The 5,523-nt window shown below is 44.4% G+C and overlaps 1 long non-coding RNA gene across 2 annotated transcripts; it reads right to left on the bottom strand.

Moving 5' to 3' along the window:
* Positions 1-221: 221 nt before the first annotated feature.
* Positions 222-2,819, bottom strand: LOC140385203 (uncharacterized). 2 transcript variants are annotated; one of them, XR_011933310.1, is made up of 5 exons: positions 2,747-2,819; positions 2,403-2,522; positions 1,818-1,942; positions 1,622-1,716; positions 222-286 (listed from the first exon to the last, which is right to left on the bottom strand). It is a non-coding gene; the product is annotated as an uncharacterized lncRNA (long non-coding RNA). The 2 variants fall into 2 exon arrangements; XR_011933311.1 differs by lacking the exon at positions 1,622-1,716 and having other exon boundaries at positions 2,747-2,815.
* Positions 2,820-5,523: the final 2,704 nt, after the last annotated feature.

Genomic DNA, 5,523 nt, shown 5'->3' with positions numbered 1-5,523 from the left:
CACCACCCCCACCTAGATCTCTGTACTCTACCAATTATGTCTCTTAAATATTCTCAGTTTCAACCACACCGCCATTTATAGTTGTTCAGCTGGAATTCCCTCCCGATATCTCTCTGATTCTCTTTCAAAGAAGAAAATAGAAACATTTATGGTGCAGAAGGAGGCCATTTGCCCCATTGTATTGATACGTTTTCTTTATTAAGTTGCTCCTTAAGACCTACCTCTTTGAATAAGTCTTTGATCATGTGGCCTTATTTCACCTTGTGTAACTTAGTTCAAATCTGCCCTGCAACACACAGTAAAGCAACTTAGGATGTTTAATTAAGTTAAAGGCACTATTTAAATACAAGTTCTTGTTGTTGGAAAACTATGGAGCTTGAAGTGTGGGCCAAAGAAGTTTGCTTTATTTCCCAATGTTTTAAGTGGAGAAATTGTGGCTTTCCTCTGAATTTAAGAGGTGACTATTTCTCGGCTGCCGTGCTTTTGATGTCAGTTAAAAACTCACCTACTGCAGGAAAATAAACAGGATATTTTGACTCTTCTACTCTTCCTGGCCTCGTAAGTAGGGCAACCATATTTTCTTAACCAAATCCAGGGACACGAGGGATGGGAGCAGAGCAGAGGTGCCAGAATGGAAACTATAGATTGCACAGTGTAGCAGGGAGAATTTTTAGCAACTTATATTTTGATGGCTGGACGCACAGACTACAAAATGCAAAACGGATCTTCATATATTACTGTGGATGTGAGACAGTAGCACAGTGGTTAGCATTGCCGCTTCACAGCGCCAGGGTCCCAAGTTTAATTCCCATCTTAATAATAATAATCTTTATTATTGTCACAAGTAGGCTTACATTAACACTGCAATGAAGTTACTGTGAAAAGCCCCTAGTCGCCACATTCTGGCGCCTGTTCGGGAACACAGGGAGAATTCAGAATGTCCAATTCACCAACAAGCATTCCTTAAATAACAGTTAAGGAATTTCAGTTTTTTATACCCACTGTCTATTCAGAAATTCTTCCTCATTTATGTCATTAATGGTGCAATACCATTCATATTCATCCCTGACTATATAATTTTTTATCCATTTCAACCAAACTGAAAATTTTCACCTGCGACAATGTGAAAATTTGTCTGGATGGGATTTTTCATTCTTGTTTGAATGGGGCGGGTTTGGCGATGGGGGCGGAAAATATTACGATAAGTGCAAAGTTATGTTTTACGGCGGCACAAACACATGGCGTGATTGTCCCACTTCCTGTCAGTGATGGGAGGGTAATGCCCACTTACTGCCCAGGCACCTCCATGGCACTGCCTATGCACCCCATTCACTGCCTGGGCTCAAATCGTGTGCATTGGCAATGCCAGGAGGTCATGGCCAGGGCAGTGCTAGGTGTAGTGCCCAGGCAGTGCTGTAGGAGTGTCCGGATGGGTGCCGGGTGGTGGTTCCAGGGTTAATTGTTTTGGCCACTGTGCACCGGCAACTTTAAAAAATAGTGCGCTGATCCTTACATTTCTAAATTGTTGGTAGGGTGGGTGAATCAGAGGCTGCCCTGCCAGTGATACATCGTGGGACATGCTAATTTTTTCTGACTATATGGCGGAGAAAGCAGTCGTTACCGTCTGCGCCTTCCGTGCCGCTTTTCCTGCCCGACGTTGGTCTTTTCAGGATCAGGGAAAATCTCATCCTCTGTTTCAAATGGTTTCAGAAATGCCTTGGTGATGGGAGAATTCAGAGCTTATTCATTAAGAAAAATACAACTTGATCTGACCTTTGCATCATTGATGATCTCCGAGGTAAAGTAACTTAACTCACCCATCAGCTCTCACCAAGCCCTCGGCTTTGCCTCTGATTTTTTGTCACGTTCATATTAAAGGAGCCACCGTCCCGCCAATCACCAGTGGCTGAAACAGTTGCCTCTTTATAGGATGAAACCTCACCTGTGTGGTCGAGCAGAATGACAAAGCAACAATGTGAAGCCATTGAAAATATTCAAAAATCAGGCTTGCAAAATTATTCTTGTCCCTAATTACCAAAGTAACGCAGATGTCTTGCGCGATTGCGGTCCAGAGACATTTGAGAACAGATGTGAACAACTCTGCTGTTCTTTTGCGAGTTTACTGCTGAACTTCAACCTTTATTGCTTGTTACCTGCTGGCAGATTTCACAGTGGCTACCAGCTACAGAATTCAAAACAGCTAACTGGATTAAGATGTAAAACAACAAGACTGAAGAATTGCCGAATGGTGTATCACATCCGCACATTGAACAAGCTCTGTATGACTTAAACTTTGCAGCCCGATAATGCAAGGGACATAATCTGATGATCAATGTGCAATTCTATCTGTTTTATCATTTTTTGGTATTATTTTAGTTGGAATGATTGATTGTAAAACTTACCTTTATTTGGCTCAGTCCCCTACACAAGTTAATTTTTACATAAATAAATCGTTGATGATGGTGATGAATCTACTTGTCTCATGTACCGCCAGCAGCAGCCAATGCAGGAACAGCATCCACCTGAAAAGTGAATGCCACATGCTGATTGGACAAGAAGTTTGGAGATGTGATGAAGTTTGACATTTCAGCGGAGTAACGAATACGGCTCTGAGTGTCCTGGAGCAGGACTCTTCCAGTCTTGTTTGCCCAGGGATGCAGTACCAAATCCAGGGTCTGTTCCCAGAAAATGGGGACATGGGAAAATGGCCTGCCAAAAAGAAAATTAACAAAATAATCAAACTTACCTCTTGAAGGCCTCCAGGTCTCAATCCAGTTCCTTGCCGTGTAGCCTGGCAGGAACCTAATACCATTTCCTGCTCAAGCCTATTGGTAAAAATTGCAACTAGATTCTGATGATATAATCAGGAACTGACATAAATATGTTAAAAGGACCCCCTGCTGTCTTTGGGTGGCTGTCCTGTTTGCCTGTCATAAATATCCCAGTTGGTTAGCTCTCAGTGGCACCTGGTTAGTTATCCCCACCAGGGATTTTAACTGTGATATCCCCCTGGATATCTCACAACCAATCCGACAATACAAATTGGTTGAGCTGTCCCTAGTGCTGAGTATTGCAAGCACATGTATGGATGTACCTGAACCGTATCTGCTAATTATATTGCCAAAGGGAAGCAAGCAAGTGAGGAAGAGAGGGAGGGTGAATGATTGGTCTGGAGAAACCTCAAGGAGGTCAAACTATGTGATGGAAAGAGAAGCTTTGGTGAAGATGCTTTGGATTGGACAGGTAAGAATGGAATCAAGGGCGGGATCCCTCTGAGCTGAACATCAGAGGTCAGAAGTTGAAAGAGGAATGTATGATCAACCATGCCAAAGACTGGAAATGCATCAAGTAGGGGTAATGCATCACCATCTGTGCTAGTATGCCATTTGTGAATTTTGTTAGAGCCCTATTTTGTTATGGCAGAAATGGAAACCTGATTGAAGGGATACACACATGGACTGTGCGAAAATAGGTACAGTCTTGGAAGGCAATTAAATGTTCAAAGACTGGAGAGGAAGGCAAGGTTGAAATGGAAGGATAGTATGGAAGGATTGGATGAGGGTGGGCTTTTTAAGGAGGTCAGGGAGGGGCAGGGGGAAGGATAATAGCAGCTTTGAAAATAGGGCCACACAGTACCTGAGGAGATGGCCACTCACCAGGCATGCCAACTCTTGTGAACTTACCTCAAGAGGTGCAATTTCTAAATAAAATGAGGCCTCATTCGAGATAGAGTTTTGAAATCTCAGCATTTTTCACATTCAAAAACACATTTTTTCCTTCGGGTAAGGCAAGTGAACATGATCTTTTGATCGTTTTGCCAGCTCTCACAGTGATTTGTCTTCTGCTGAATGCCATTGCCCAAGCAGCAGCTTCCATGACCCAGTGCTAGAAGGTCAGGGGTGAGTTGGTGGCAGGGGACAGGAAGATGGCTTTGAATGAGAGCCAGAGAAGTAATAAGTTGGAAACTCAAAGAAAAAGGTGAGGGTGGGCTGATGACCACTAACAATGGTGTGAGAGACCCCCGGCACTGGAGGTAGCTCTTGAAGTCAGTGGGAGAGCTTCAAGCCAGTGTCCATGTCTTGTCCAGGAATAGTGACTTGTCCCAGGTTCAGCTGCTGGTTTTGGTGGAGAGATTTTGAGAGGGAGAGGTCTTTTTGGGGGGGGGGGGGGGGAGGCCTTCAAGCTTGTGAGGGTTCTGGTTAATGAGAGTGAGGCCCAGTTAAATAGTGAAGATGTTATTTTAAAGAGTGGAATTTATCAACACTGGAAGAGTGAGAATTGATTTTCTCCTTCACTTTTTAAAAATGCAATTTTGGGGATTTAAATCTGTTCAGTCAGCTGAGTTTTTGAAGTGCAGAAGGTGGAGAGTTGTGTTGTGCAATGAGTCAGGTGTTGACTGCTGACCATTGGAACCTGGGCTATAATCCAATCTAGATGGAATGGCCTTGGGCTCTTGGAGCCTCGGTTTCTGGTAGGGCTGGAATCACATTGCGAGACTGCCATTGATTAGCAGTGTAACCCTTTTGGTGTGAGAAATGGAAACTCACCCGGGTATCTGACGAACCAACATAGACCTGCAACAAAGTGGGAGCAGGAGAGCAGCTTTACCCAGGACTCATTGTGGGCAATCCTGAACCCAGACTCTCAGTTCTTGATGCCAACTCTTGACGCCTCAGAAAAGTTTGGGAAATGTTTTGGGAAAAGTTGAGAGCTCCTCCCGACAGAGCCTGTCCGGCTTCCATGGAGTAGCAAGGACCTGTCGTTAATGGCCAGGGGAAGGCTGAGAGGCCAGTTACTCAGAAGGATCCTGTGGATGTTAGGTCCTGAAAAAGTATCCAGTAGAAAGTGTCCATCACTAGTGTCACACAGGAGGGTTTAAACTAGTATGGCAGGGGGGTGGGAACTGGAGTAATAGGTCAGAAGGTGTTTTCATTTTGAAGGGAGGGAGAACTAGGAAATAGGGCCAGTACGGCTATGAGGAAGAACAGATAGGGAAATGTTGCTGAAAACAGCGGGACTGGTGGCCTGAAGTACATATGTTTTAATGCAAGAAGTATAACAGGTAAGGCAGATGAACTTCGAGCTTGGATTAGTACTTGGAACTATGATGTTGTTGCCATTACAGAGACCTGGTTGAGGGAAGGACAGGATTGGCAGCTAAACATTCCAGGATTTAGATGTTTCAGGCGGGATAGAGGGGGATGTAAAAGGGGTGGAGTTGTGCTACTGCTGAGGGAAACTATCACAACTGTACTGTGGGAGGACACCGCAGAGGGCAGCGAGGCTATATGGGTAGAGATCAGGAATAAGAAGGGTGCAGTCACAATTTTGGGGGTTTACTACAGGCCACCCAACAGCCAGCAGGAGATAGAGGAACAGATAGGTAGACAGATTTTGGAAAGGAGTAAAAGCAACAGGGTTTTTGTGATGGGAGACTTTAACTTCCCCAATATTGACTGGGACTCACTTAGTGCTAGGGGCTTGGACGTGGCAGAGTTTGTAAGGAGCATCCAGGAGGGCTTC

The sequence above is a fragment of the Scyliorhinus torazame genome, chromosome 11 (assembly GCF_047496885.1).
Source record: "Scyliorhinus torazame isolate Kashiwa2021f chromosome 11, sScyTor2.1, whole genome shotgun sequence".
NCBI classification, from domain to species: domain Eukaryota; kingdom Metazoa; phylum Chordata; class Chondrichthyes; order Carcharhiniformes; family Scyliorhinidae; genus Scyliorhinus; species Scyliorhinus torazame.
The sequence above is the reverse complement of the archived record's forward strand: the minus strand, read 5'-3'. Positions and strand labels throughout refer to the sequence as shown.